Source organism: Mesocricetus auratus, unplaced genomic scaffold (genome assembly GCF_017639785.1).
Source record: "Mesocricetus auratus isolate SY011 unplaced genomic scaffold, BCM_Maur_2.0 Super-Scaffold_4256, whole genome shotgun sequence".
NCBI classification, from domain to species: domain Eukaryota; kingdom Metazoa; phylum Chordata; class Mammalia; order Rodentia; family Cricetidae; genus Mesocricetus; species Mesocricetus auratus.
Window position 1 is genome coordinate 2981897 of NW_024429182.1, and position 14968 is coordinate 2996864.

General features: G+C 50.5%; 1 protein-coding gene across 3 annotated transcripts in view; it reads left to right on the plus strand.

Annotated features, from left to right (window-relative positions):
• Gfra1 (GDNF family receptor alpha 1) overlaps window positions 1-14968 on the plus strand; it is a 259679-nt gene that overhangs the window by 210557 nt on the left and 34154 nt on the right. The window lies entirely within an intron of this gene.

Below are 14968 nucleotides of genomic sequence, written 5' to 3' on the forward strand. Positions count from 1 at the left end.
GAAGGACCACTGGTACTCTAGCTTCAGCCTGTGCCGGGATCAGTTCTGATGCAGGAGGTCTGGCCTGGAACCAGAGAGTCTACAGTGGAAAGGCCATTGCTTCTACTCCTGCTGGTCTGGGGTTCACGCTTGGGGAACTACTGATTTAGGAAACGCTGGCCAGGTGGTCTAGATTGGTGATCATGTCCTTCTTTCAGATGGAAAGATTGAGAAGGGACACACCCAGATCAGTGTTGTTGGTCTGAGCCTTGGGGTTATGGGTTGGGAAGAAGAAAGTACGGAGGTGTAGCTGGAAGTGAGCCATGTAGAAGATTTTAGGGCCAAGACGTTAGTCGTGGGCAGGGAGCATAAGTGGGAAACCCTTGATATGCTAAAGACACTATGCCCAGAAAGCTTTGGAACTCACCAAGAAGGGGTTTAGAGTCAGGTGACAGCTGCAGTCAGATGACACGGGACACACTAAGATGCTTGCGTGTTCATTGCCTGTGTGCATCTGTGACCACGGTGTCTGAGGGAACAACTTATAGGGAGAAGGCACGCTTTTGGCCCACAGCTGGTGATCACTCGCTCCATTTCTGGTGCTATGGGGAGACAACATGGTGGTGGTGGGAACTCGTGGTGGAGTCTATTCACGTCACGGTGGCCAAGACAGAGAGAGGGACCCGGGACAAGATGCAGCTCCCGAGGACACAACTCCAGTGACCCATTTCCATCATCTAGGCCACATCTCCTGAAGTTCCCACAACTGAAAATAGTCCCACCAGCTAGGGACAAAGGTTTCAACACAGTAAGTCTTTGAGGAAATTCTTAATTCCAGACCATAACAATGTGGCAGCCACGCGAACCTGCTTTTAGGTCCTTTCAGGGCTAGTCCCACTTCCTGTCAGATCTGTGTCATGATTTTGCGCACAAAGGAGAAGACACCAGGCGTCCACGGGCTGAACTTGGCCTGAAGTAGGAATCGAGTTGTCTGAGTTACAATTGAAAATGTATACCCAAACTGAGGGCTTGAGGGCAGCAATTTGGAGAGAAGTCCTCTTCCTAAAAATTACCTTCAGAGCAGTCTTTGTGCCTGAGCAACTAGAAGGGCAGCCGGTGTGTTTTACTCTTTTACTTCCTCTGTAGACATGTCTGTGGCTGTCAGGGGGGAGCATGGGATGGGCTGGACTGAGGATGCCATCTAGACCTCAGGAAAGGGACAAGTCTGGGTGTCCAAAAGCTGCCACCAAGCGTCAGTTGTCTGAGTGGTTTTCTGATACCAAGCCTGCGTGGGAGACCTTTCCTACCCTGCATGGGAGACAGGCTGAATCTTTTCTTCACAGGCAGAGGACACAGGCCTCAGACACTTCTGGACCCAGCAAGCATCTTATCGCTTTGCCAAGTCTGTACTCCCGAGGGTCACCAGCATCCTACCTGGTTCCTTTGGACTGCCCCCTGTGTGAAGGAAGTGGTACCTGCCACAACATCTCAGGGTGGTCAGAGTGGGAAGAACCCAGAGAGGAGGGACAGCAGGATGTGTGCCCAGGGCTCTTGATGGAGGGAGGGAGGCTCTAATATTGCACACTGCCATTGGGGTGTCCCACGAGCATATGCCGTGCAAGGGGCGATCAAGGCGTGAATAGGTGAACAGCAACAGCAGGGCAGTTGGAATTTGGTCTTAGATACCTTTGGTGGAACCAGCCAACTCTGTGGAGGGTCCACGTATGTGTCCCTCCTCAAAGGGGGGGTCCACAGGAGATGTTCCTGGAAAGGGCAGCCCCAACTAGTTGCCTCCTATCTATATATAGCGTTGAGGGATCAGCCTCACTGGTCCCCGAGTGAGGGAAGGCCGATGTGTCCTAGGGAGCTGTACTACTGAGAGTGACGCTGACTTTGGAACGCCATACTGGTTGACACCTGTGATGACCCCTAGGGATGATTGGGCTGCTCAGAGAGATGGGGCCCAGTCCTGGATGGCTCCTCCATGTAGCTGTGCCTCCAGGTTGTCGTTGAGCCTTGCTGAACAGTCACCACAAATGCTATATTTTTGTGTCTTTCAACTTTAAGCACTATTGGACTGTGCTCACTGATTCTGTCCCAGACACCTTATTGGTCCCAGCAGGTTCACTGACAGACATTTAAATCAGAGCGTGCTCCGTTCACACATGGGAAATCCACTTCAGAATGGAGGCAGGCATTCAAGAGCTGATTGAGAAATCCTGGAGTTGTGTGGGTTTCTTCTCCAAATCTGGTTCTAGCTCTAACCCAGGCCATGACTGGGCTGATCTGAGCCTTGCTGGGGCCCAGTGTGCCCAACTGCGGATGAAGGCTGCTGCTGTATGTCAAATTAGTTGTGGCCCCTACCCTGTCTGTCAGTGCAACGGCAGGTGCAGTTATTCGTAAGTACAGTCTAGAGCAGCTGGGCTTGGGATGACTTCTCCACGTCTGAGCCTGTTGTGTGGATGAACCCACACGCCCAAGCCCTCGTCTTTGGAACTTAGATTTATTTGCTCGCACATCCAAGTATTTAATAAATACCTACTTCGTCGGCGGTCACAATTCTAGGTGCCTGTTTTCTCGTGAGGTTGGCAAGATTTTCTAAAAGTCGACGCCTACAGCTGAAAGTGATGGAGAGGTTGTGAGCATCACGGCTGAAGCGGGCACACTGCTGATAGCTCGGACTGAGCAGAGGCTTAGGTGGGAGGGCTTGGTGGAGTTCCCCGGTCCCTGTACGAGCCAGTCGCCACCACAGCAAGCTGGGCAGAGAGGCTGAGGGGGACCCACTTCTAGAAAATGGTTTGTATAAACCGCAGGACTAGGCTCTCTCGTCCTTGAGAAGCAGAGAGGGACTGTTTCATATTTAGTTGGGAGGGCTGCGTATAAAATGAGGACAGTGACGGGGGGTGCAGGGCCGCTACAGAGGACATTAAGGAGTAGGAATTGCTAAGAGCAAGGCTCAAGGATTCCCCAGAAGGGGGGAACTTACCTTCTGTTAGCAGAAGTGAGTGACTCATTCTATAGCCGCACACCCCCATGAGTGCCTGCTTCCCGCGCAACTGAGATCTTCTCTGTGCCCTGCCTTGGAAGAAAGATATTAAAGAGCACCTATTTGACTCTAAAACAACTTGCCTAAAAGAAAAATGGCCCAGCGTATATTTACTGTTGAATATAATTTCCCTTAGGAAGTCTGCAAGTCCATTAAAGATTAATAGGGGGCTTTACTTTCATGTTTCTGTTTCAGGTTTGTTCGTAGGAGTGTAGGTCACGAGCCACTCAGGCATCCATTTCTCTCCCCTTCTTCCTCGGTTCCTCTAATGTGATACGGGTGAATCAACAGCTCACAGGGCAGGGCTTGGGGCCCAGCCTCTGCAGAGGAAGTTAGGGCTTGCCTTTCAGAGTCACGGCCAGAAGGAAGGGATTTGCAAATTACGAAAGTTAAGAGAGTGTGTACTTTTAATTTTCATCTTCTGGGACCCCCCCAAAAAAACCAAGGCTCAACTGAAGAAAGCAGCTTTTGGGATAATTTCTAGAATTTACTTGGTGTTCCCAAAGCCAATTAAGAGTTCAGACAGACCCTTTGACTGTAAACACCATGATACTAAGGTTTGGGTCTCTCCATACTTTCTGAGATTAGGCAGCTCCCCTTAAAGAACACAGGCCTGGTGATCAAGTCTTGGCAGATTGGGAGTGCTCCAAGTATGGGAGCTACATGCAGAACTGAACTGTCTGCATGGGTATGGATTGTGGTGGGCTCATTTTGAATGGTAGGACACTGATGTCCTGGTGGGCTCGTTGGCCTGTAGGATGCTCTGATGTCTTTGTGGGCTCATTGGCCTGTAGGGAGTTCTCATGTTGTTCTGGGATTGTTGACCTGTAGGGTGTTCTGATGCCTTTAAAGACGATGAAGGCTTTCCAGAGAAAGACCTTTGTACTCTATGGAAGTGATGAGCCTGGTGCCTGTCATGATCTTACTGAGTGTTTAAAGACTTTGAACACATGGACTGTGTCCCAGAGAGGAGTTGTACACCAAGTTATGCTAGCAGATGGTCATCTAAACCCTGGCATTTATTTCATAGAGGTCCCAAGGCCAGTGTGGAGTCTCTGGGCTGGCCCAGGTCAGAACTGCAGGCACTGGTGTGTAAATGGAGTTCTTAATTGGCCTAGATAAAAAAAAAAACCTGGAGTCAGATAGCAGGGAGAAGGAGCAAGCCACGGCACACCTTACCTCCTAAGCATCTCAGCAGAGAAGAGAGCGATTTCCTGTTTCTCTCTGCCTATATCCTGTTTCTTCCCAGCTACATCACTTCCTGTCTGTCTGCACAGACCTCTATGGTTAGCTAGTGGCAAGCTCCATTCTCTGACCCCCAGACAGGCTTTATTTGTATGAGGAAGATATCACCACACTGGTGCTCATGAGTTTCCTCCCTTGCCTAGGAGTCTGGAGCAGCTGTGAGGAGGTTGCAAGCTGTCAGATGCACCTAGCCCCTCCTCCGCAGTTACAGCTGATGGATTTGCTGTCATTCACCCCAAACAAGTAAACTGCAGAGAAATTAGGGTGCTTTCCTGAAGTGTCATGGCGGCTAGTAAGTAGTTGGATTTAAATAACATTTCTAGTCCATCAGCAAATCTGATATTCAAAACTCCTGCTGTTTTGTTACGGAGGGGTGTCTGCTTAGCGTGTTGCCACGAACCTGGATGGTGTGGGGTGTCCTTCTGTGTGCTGTGCGCATCTTTTTTTAGTAGGTTGACGGATAAAGCTGTTTCAGCCAGTGGCCAGGAAAAATATAGCTAGGTAGGAATCCCAAACAAAGATGCGGGCAGAAAGAAGGCTGAGTGAGGGAGCTGCCAAAGGAGTAGCAGGCCGGAGCATTCCGGGTAACCCACAGCCTTGTGGCAATGCACAGATTAATAGAAATGGGTTAATTTGTAAGAGGGAGCTAGCCAGAAATATGCCTGAACCACTGGCCAAGCACTTGTAATTGATATTAAGCCCTCGGAGCGGTCATTTCGTAAGTGGCTGCCGGCTCTTACGAACTGAGCGAGGGACAGACAGACTCCCAACTGTATGCCTGGTGGCTTCAAGCAACACAGACGAACCCATCCTTTCGCAAGTCTGCAAGTCACAGGGTCTCAGCGGCTGCACTGGGCCGTGGCTGGGGCACTCGCTGGGCTATCTTCCTCCTTCTGTGTGCCCATGCCTCGCTCCCGTTTTCCTGATTTCTTGGCTCATAGGTCTGTCTGCTGTCTGGTCAGTTTGTCTGTCACTCGTGCCATCAAGTATTGTCACCGTCCTCTCCCTCCTCTTCTTTTATCCTCCTTCCCCTCAACACCCCTCCTTAAAAGCTCTCACTGTGCAGCCCAGGCTGGGCCTTGAACTCGTGACCTCCTTGCCTTGGCTTCGTGAATTCCTGGGTTGCCGGCACACACCGCCGCCCCTGGCTCCCTTCCCTGCCTCTGCTTTCACTCTCAAAGGTCCCTGTGGTGGTCGCCTCGGTGCCACCAGCCAACTCCCTTTACCATGTGAATAAGGCAGCATCCTCTCATGAGGGCTCTGAGGAGTGACGACTCTGGGAATCAGAACGGCCTGCGGGTCTGTGCACGCCTCTCACACCCCTGTCTTGTTGCAATTCTTTGGGTACCATGGATTGTGCTGGCCGCCGACTTTGCTCCCAAGGGATGGTGCAAACCTCAGCTCCAGATGTGTAGTTCTCTCCCATCCAGCAGGAGTGTGTGCTGGGTGCGTCCTGTACTGCTCCCTGCCTGTTGGCCCTCAGCCCCCCTCACCGATATACTTCCCTTGACTCTGCTGTATGGACAGCTACACCAAGGATGTACCTCGGACTTGTTCCTGAGGTAGGAGCGAGCATAAGTAATTCAATAAAGCCACAGTGGACGACCTTTGCTGTCCCCAACAGCTGATGATGTGAGATTTGAGTTCCAGGATGGACGGGAGGCTGCTTCTGAAATTCTCCCCTGAAGACACTGGGGCCTGATGAACTCCGCGTGACGTAAATTTACACCGCGCTGCTCTGGAGCCTCACAGTGCAGCTCTACTGGTGAAAGATCGGTTGGACATCTAGATTTCTACTTCTCCCGGTGGCCAAATTGTCACAAAAAAAAGTGACTTATTAATTTTCCCTGCAGAAATATCAAGGGCTTATGAGCTAAGGCTTGCTCTAAAAGGGTTTAACGTATGTGTCACCTGCGGTTATCCCAGCAGACAGCTGTTGGGTGGCTGAGAGCGTTATGATTGTCTCATCAGCCAGAAAGCCTCCGATTTCTCGGCTCCTTCAATTTCTTCCTTTAAAAACAAGCACACAGAAGCTAGGTTTTCTTCGCTAATAGACATAGCGCGGCACGGAGAGTGCAAGCAACTCCCTTTGACTTGGAGATGCATGCGGCACGGGGCTGTCCTCGCTGGTTCTCTGCTCCTGCTGCTGTCTACAGTTTTTTTACATTGCAGCCATCAAGTTTGTGCATGGAGAGGAATCCAGTGTGGGTAGTTGGGGAGGCAGCCCCTGCTGAAGGGTAACTCTGGGACAGCAGATCAGGGGCTTCTGGAAGTCACTTCCTGCTTGGGGGTGGATTAGCTGGTTGGGATGGGTTAGCCTGGCCAACACCTTTAACTTACTTTGCAAAATTGCCAATGTGAGAGTAGCTGTCCAGCCACGTCAGCCACCTGGTGCTTGCTGAGGGACGGCTGTCGGTGCTGATGCAATGTGGCTTCAGGAGGAATGCCAGGATTGATTGGATGCTGACTGGACTGCCCCCAGGGGGCCGCTGCCGTGCGGTGTGATCTGAAAGGATAAGAGAGTAGTGCCGTCCCTGCAGCCTGCCTTGTCTGAACTTGGAAAGCTTCTGACTGCGGAACACATGGGGGAAGCTGCACGATGCCCTTGTGATCTCTTGACAGTCTTCCTCGGGCTAGACTCTGTAGAAAGATTCATAGATTAGGCATGGGGTATGGTGAGGGAAGCCTGTGACCCATGAAGTGAAGAATCCTTGCCCTTGGGACCTCCCGAGGATCTTGGCAAGGAAGCTAAGAGGTCACGAGAGTGATCAGGATATCCCCGTGGTTCTCGTCAACGCCTTGGAGCTTCCAAAACACCGGAAGAGAGCTGAGCAGGGTTTTGGGGAGACAGGGGTTGAGAAGGACTTAGCCACAGAGGCCTTCCTGGTTCAGGAAGCACAGCCCAGCCCAGGAATGTGTCAGAGGCTGTTGGATCGATCCAGTAGTCAGGACTTGGTCACTTGGCCGAGTCTAATAATCTCATTCTGAGTGACAGTTTAAGATGATGAACCCAAGATATGCAAGAAGCTTTAGCATTTGCAGCAGGAGTGTGTGTGTCCGACCAAGGACCTTTGCTCTAGAAAGGCTGTGTACGTGCTCAGCTCTCAGACTGACTGCTAGGCAGCAGGTGGATTCGGGCTCAGCCCTGCAGTTCAGTTCCGCAGCCTGCCTCCAGCCTTTGCTCCAGGAAGCCAGTGAGGAGGAGGAGGGGCGGTGACATGAAACACCTCCTGTGGAATGTATTTAATACAGGCTCTGATTTCCTAAACGATGCTTTCCAGATGTGCACTGCAGTGGGCTGCTGGAGCACAAGGGCTAAGGTAATTTTCTAAAAACAGAAAGAGGAGGAAAAAATCTGTTCTGTGTCACTGTATCCAGACAGTTACCATCACAGCACTCTGGCATCGTCCTCTCCGGGCTAATATTAGAAGCTTGTTTTTTCGAGATGTTTCTATTCTGCATGAGATAACTAGAAGTAGTGGTGGACTTACTGACACTTAGTCATTGAAAAATGTCCTTTTATCTGCATCTCTCCCGTGAAGTAGCTTTATTTTAAAAAAACAGAAACAAAAACATCTTCGCTCTGCGAGTTTTTAAGGAACGCCATAAGATTCTTCGCTCTCAGGGCTTCTCGGTTTTGTTTTGGTCAAAGTTGATGTCTCTAGCTCCACAGATGCAGCGTGTTCCTCCTGTGTGACAGGGGCCCTTGGGGGGGTCTGGAGGGATGGAAAGGTACGCTTCTCCACTTGGGCTCGATGTGTGTGTGTTCTTATGGTGAAACATTCACATTGGGGTTGTCTGGGAGCTGGGGGGAAAGGATGAAGGGATGGGAACAGAGCTGTATTGGAACAGCAGTCGTCACGAAGAACTCTGTGTAATTGCCAGCCATGTAAAGTGGCTTACCTGACATTGGCCCTGTCTTCTAAGTGAAAAAGGAAACTGAGGGAGAAGCCAGGTCACCAGCTAAGGGGGCAGAGAGGGAATCTGGAGTAGAGAGATGTTCCCAGAACAGAGAGCCTTCCATTGGCATACTCCTCTTGAAGATTCCATCAGCCAAGTGATATGAAGGCCTAAGGTTTACAGGAGGTCTCCAGAAAATTTATAACCTTTCCCTCCCTACCCATTCTCCCCAGGCTCTCATGTAGCCCAGGCTAGCCTCACAATCAACTATGTAGCCGAGGATAGCCTTGAACTCTTGATCCTCCTGCCTCTGCCTCCCAAGTGCTGGGATTATGGCCATATTCCACGACAGCTGGCTTTATACTACGGATCAAAGCCAGGATTTCAAGTGTGCTAGGCAAGCATTCTGCCAAATTCAATGTCTCCATCAACCCCTTCAGCGTTGTATGGATTCCGGTGGACTCCCAAAGAGCCAAAGGAGAGCGTTAGGGTCACCCTCTCTAACGTGGACCCTCCTGAGCATGTCCGGCCCCACATACTCCTTCATAATATATAATATACGTAAGTGCCCACTGCCGCCTCTCGAGTCAGGGGAACTTGAAGACGAAGTCTGAAGAGTAAGTCTAGGTTAGGTGACTTCAGAGCCCCAGGGAGAAGAAAACCAAAGTCTGCTGTTGCCCCCTGCAGAGCTGTTACCGACATGTGACGAGTCCTTCTCCAAGTATGCTACCTGTGGCCACCTTCCCTTAGGACCCTGAGCTGGTGCCCCGGCTTCTAATGCCTTGTGAGTTGGATGAGGGGTCCTTAAGGGAAGTCCTGCTCCAAGTCCCCCAAAGGAAACCGTCACCTTGAGACTAAAATCATGGTCAACTGCAGAATGGGATGCGGCTGACAGTGTCAACACTGGGAAAAACAAGAAGTAGGTTTTCTTTTTGTTGCCTTCCTTTGTTTGTTTGAGGCAGCCTGGTGTCTCACAGGCTTCATTTCTGAGGTTGCCAGGAGGAACCCTCAGAGCTAAGCTGTTAAGCGGCACACTCAGCAGTTGGCGGCTAGTGTCAGTGTCACGTTCCTGGGTCCCATACAGGATCACAGCTCTCCACCCACGCTCAGCACCACTGGCCACATGGCTCTCATCCAGGGGGTGCGTCCTGGAAGGCCGTTGAGGGTCATAGTCATCTGCCTATGCTTTATGACAGAGCTTTCCTAAGTTACAGAAAAAGTAGGTAGATGATCCCCTCCCCACTGTCCAAAGACCATCTACTGTTTAAGGTGCTTCAAGACATTTATCATTATAATCATTTGTCTATTTCCAGTTAGCAGCGTGCTCCCTTTAATATGCTATTTTCTACATCAACCACTGTTTTTTCAGCTCTCCTGAGGGCCTAGTGGCATTTGCCAGCCCTTTCTTCTTTAAGGGCGGGGGATTTTTCTGTGACTTGAGGGCGGTGCGTTTCTACATTAGTGCCTATTCATTTCCTTTTCATTTTTCTCAGAGAAAAACAATCAGAGCTCATCACTGCTGTAGTCATGGAGATTTCGTGTCTCCAGAAGAAATCCGACGGTGGAGTTCCTTTGTTAATCCCATTTTGGACATTTACGCCTCCCTGTTTAGATCGCACCAGTTCAGGCAGAGAAGCCACTGAAACCAATTACAGCATGATTCATAACTCACGGTCAGAGGTGTGTGCAGGCACCGTATCTGAGGGTTGCCAGAGCTGCGCACACAGTGGGCTCTCAGGTGGTGGGATGTTGGCTGGGTGACACAAGAGCTGGCAATCCAACCACCTACCAGAGCCTGAGTTCTCAAGACACCGTGTGCTCGGAAGAGCCACAGCTGCAAACGCACACCCTGTCTCTCCCCCCACCCCTCAACACCATTTTCCGATGGGTTGTTCGCACTCTGGTCTTTTTGTAGCCTGCCAGCCTCTTTCTTCAGCTTGGCTTCTACCATCTTAACACACAATCCTCTTTTCTGTGTGTCCCACTACTGCTCAAGCTGAGTGAGCACCCGTAGGTCGTAAGAAACTGTTAGTCCATCAACTGTGAGGTCTTTGGGTACACATAGGTCATAAGTACGTCTTAGCCCATCAGCTGTGAGATCTGTGGGTGCCCGTAGGTCCTAAGTACGTCTTAGCCCATCAGCTGTGAGATCTGTGGGTACCCGTAGGTCCTAAGTATGCCTTAGCCCATCAGATGAGAGATCTGTGGGTACCCGTAGGTCCTAAGTATGCCTTAGCCCATCAGATGAGAGATCTTGGGGTATACATAGGTCCTAAGTACGTCTTAGCTCATCAGCTGAGAGATCTGAGAGTCTTCATAACACACATACTGATCTTGTTATCTATCAGTTTAAAGCCCTTCAGTGGCTCCCATGCCTCTAGGACAAAAATCTAAACTCAGTTCATTGATTCTTTTCCCTTCCCGTTGCACCTGCATCCCGTAGTCTCGCCATCCTATCTGAAAGGGTTAGCAGTGTGCACTAAGTGTAATGGTTGGGGGTTCCTTCTGGTGCTGGAACTGGACAGAACGTGGCCATCCCCCAAACCCTAGCTTTGGAGGTCTACAACCTGGAAGGACCCACGCTGACCCTCTCTCTGCTGCAGTTCCCTCCTAGAGATAACATGGACCACGCTACGGATTAGTGAGGTGGTTGTGAGAGTTGAGTGTGTGAGTACATGTTGAGCATGTAAACCAGAGCGGCACAGAGCATGCAGATCCTTCGTGTCTGTGGCCCTGGATGACGGTAAACACGGTAACGATGTCGCCCCCTGCCTGCCACGCTTTGTTTCGGTAACGATGTCGCCCCCTGCCTGCCACGCTTTGTTTCGCCTCTGCCTGTCAAATGTGCCCCCCTTCTGTCTCAGGCCCTAGAGAGCGACTTTACTGAAGCCATTGAAGCCATGGGATGAAAGAATTTGTGAGGGAGATAGTGTGAAAGTCCAGGCTCTGCTGCTCCCTCTTTTCCTCTGGAATGAAGACTGAAGCATAAAATTAGGATTAGGGTCTGAGGTGGGGGGTAGGGCAGGGAGGCAGAGTGTGTGACTGGAAGTAACCCAAACTAAGTGTTATGAAATGCCTCAGGGAAAACCTGTTACTTTGTGTGCTAATTAAAACATAAACAAACAAACAAATAAATATAAAGTCAAGACATATAGCAACAAAATATCTACCTCACCAGAGTTGTCAGGAAAAAAACCAGGTCATTTGTAAAACTGTCTATTAAATTCTTGGTTTGGCTTTGGCTTTGGTTTTCCTTAGCAGCCTTCCTTAGCTGTTTTAGGACTCGCTGACTGTGATGGAAAAGCCTGTTCTCCCAGCACTTAGGAAGTGGAGGCAGAAAGACTGGGAGTTCAGGCTTATTCTTAGCTGCAAGATATAATTTGAGGCCAGCCTGGGCTGCATAAGACCCTGCCACAAATGAACAAAACAAAAAGAAAGAATCAGCCAACCATTATCATACGTGTTTCTTGTGGCTCCTGGACAGGAAGTGAGGTTAGAGACGAGGTCTTTGTCATCGTCACATCGGAAGCACCCACACGACGTTAGTCACCGAGCTGGAACACGGTTTGGCCAATGCATGCGACCCTCGTCACTCAACGCTATGAGGTGTCTGTGATGGGGAGGGGAGGTATACAGGAGAATTCCTGACTGTCTCTGGAAAAGACGGTGAAGTTGTACTTTTAACTGGTGCCACGGTGCTTTATTTGGCACGAGAAAACTAGGGGTGGAAGCCTGGCCAGGAGGACTTGTTTTGGATGGCCAGGATACAATGCAGTCTTTCCCATAGGACCAGCGGCACCATCGTGTTTCTCCAGCATGGTGTTCCTTTATTGTCCAAGAGCATTGGCTGGTTACCACACTCTCGGGTCAAGCAGCTCCCACAATTCCTCAAAAAAAAAAAAAAAAAAAAAAAAAAAAAACGGCCCATGCATCCAAAACAAGCTGACTCCAGCTCACTGCTGTTGGGAATTCTTCTATCGCTCTTCCCATCCTGCGTGGTGGAAGCCCCATCATCTCCTCCTGTGAATGCGAACGCTGGGAATGTGGGTGTGGTAACAGTGGCCCACGTGCTCACCTGGATTCTGAAGCCCTTTGCCCATTGGCACACTGGTCTTGTCGCCAGGGACATGGAGGTTCTCCTTTGGGGTTCTGGGTCCTCATTAATAAGAGAGTTTAAACATAGGCTCAGAGGGAGGCTCGGGACAATCTAATTCGATTGTATTTAGTGTAAGAGGAACATTGTAGCAGCGTTGGTCAGGTGAAGAGCCTGGCCGCCACGGGAAAAGGTAGAGGAAAGGTCACATCTTCTAAGTCAGACATGGACTTGTTAAAAGCACTCCCAAGGGCGGGGAGGGGTAGTGAGCTGAGGAGAGAACCCCAGTCACCTCACCGTATAGTGGCCATGTGGCTTCCACTGCCCCTCCCTCTGTATTTCCTCGGCGTTTTCTTGGCGAATACTCCGCTTGCTGGATAATCCCGGGGGAAAGAATCTCGGGTTTCTTGTCTTCCCCTGAGCACTGGCTTCTCCCGTGCTAAATCTTGCAGCTCCTTTCTTCCATTCCCAGAGTCTGGTCACATCATAGCCTTGCTGGTCTTGGAGCCTGGATCCTCATATCTCTCAGAATGTAGCCACGGGTGTCTGCTCAGAGCTGTGTGTTTTGCCTGATCTCTCCCAGTCAGGGTCAGGCTCACACTTTCTGCAGCATATTGACTGAGTTAGCCTTTTCATTCAGGGGTCCAGTTGTGAGTCAGTTCTTGGATTGTTAGGCAAAGTGGGTCTGGTGGTATCAGCCCGTACAGAGGGGCTGTGATCCCCATCATAGTGCCACTGTTAGTCAACAGCGTGCTCCGGAGACCCAGAGTCACATCCAGGAATGGTTGAGCAGCCGGTGAGGGGTGGGGGTGGGGGGCTCAAGGTTCGGCCAGCTTGGTCATCTAGGTTTTGTGTAAATCTGTCTGAGCTGGAGTTGAGCCTTGCCAAGTGAGAAACCCAGGGCCATTAGAACATTTGTTTCATAGCCAGAAAAAAAATTTTTTTCTGAAGTTAACGCTCCATTCAACCTGAACGCCGTCTGATCCAGCTGAGTAACCCTGGGTACCTTTGGAGATTTCCTGCAGAAAGAGAAATCCTTTAGCCAGACTGCAGGAACAGCCAAGTCTTAAGCCACTCCATGTGTGTAGTACAAGGTAGAAGGGCACCAGCAAGGGCTTGGCTTTGTTTGTGGACCAGGTGATCACACATTCAGAGCCTCGGACCTGGTGGGGAAGGGGTGGCGCCCAGAGCCAGTTAGCTTAGCGGTAGCCCTGCAGCCCTGCTCCAGACCTGTGCCCAGAGACTTTCCAGGGAGTGCTGGTGTTGCCCAGAGAAGAGGAAGCAGCAGATGCCAGCAACTGTCCTGAGCCCCCTTGGGATGAGCCCGCCACCCAGAATGCAGAGCCCCTCTGCAGTTAAAACGGCAGGAAAGATCCAGCAGGCACAGCTGCTTATGTGTGTGACCCTAGCACATGGGAGGCTCAGGCAGGAGGATTACAAGTTTGAGGACAACCTTGACTACGTAGCAAGATCTTATCTCAAAAGAGAAAAAACAAACCCATCCCCGCCCCCCAAAATCTAGAAGAAACCCGCCCTTTAAAAACCTATAACATCTCTGCCCAGCTCAGTGCAGCCGGGATCATAATCAGGCTAAACAAATGTACGGTTTCTCTTGTGCTAGAAGCAGACACAGCATTGGGCCGTGTCAGCAGCCAGCCTGGGCGGGAGGCATGCCGCTGGGTAACGTACACCCTCCAAGTTCATTGTCTCCTATAGAAACAGGGCCTCCAAGTTCATTGTCTCCTATAGAAACAGGGCCTCCAAGTTCATGGTCTCCTATAGAAACAGCCTCCAAGTTCATTATCTCCTATAGAAAGAGGGCCTCCAAGTTCGTTGTCTCCTATAGGAACAGGGCCTCCAAGTTCGTTGTCTTCTATAGAAACAGGGCCTCTGAGTCCATTGTCTCCTGTAGAAACAGCCTCTGAATTCATGGTCTCCTATAGAAACAGCCTCCAAGTTCATTGTCTCCTATAGAAACAGGGCCTCCAAGTTCATTGTCTTCTATGGAAACAGGGCCTCCGAATTCATTGTCTCTTATAGAAACAGGGCCTCCAAGTTCATTGTCTTCTATGAAAGCGGCCTCCGAATTCATTGTCTCCTATAGGAACAGGGCCTCCAAGTTCATTGTCTTCTATAGAAACAGGGCCTCTGAGTCCATTGTCTCCTGTAGAAACAGCCTCTGAATTCATGGTCTCCTATAGAAACAGCCTCCAAGTTCATTGTCTCCTATAGAAACAGGGCTTCTCTCTGCCAAGATGACCTCACGGATGGCCACTTCTTATCCAGGATTTCCCCCCAACAATGTCCCCCTGAAGATCCTCAAAGAGCCCCGCGGCAGAAATGACCAGTGAATCCATGGCTTCTCTTGGCTTCTGCATGTCCACAGCTTCACCACTCAGGGCTTCCTGATGACTCCCGCGTGCGCGCCGCCTCTGGAGAGCTCTGGGAGGGCAGACAGCCACCTCTTGGCTAAGGGACCCTGCAGACAAGGCCAGACACAGGCCTGCTATGCCTCACCCATCCCTCTTCATTCTCAGAAAAACCAACTCTTTGCTGGCATGGGGCTGGGCTGGGGACACCATGGGCCCGGAGTCGGGGATGAGAAAAAGCTCAGGAGACAGAGACATGCATTTTTCAAGGCTCTAGGAACTATGGGAGCAGATGGGCTGTAGGATCTAATTTTGATGCCAGGAACATGTTTCTGT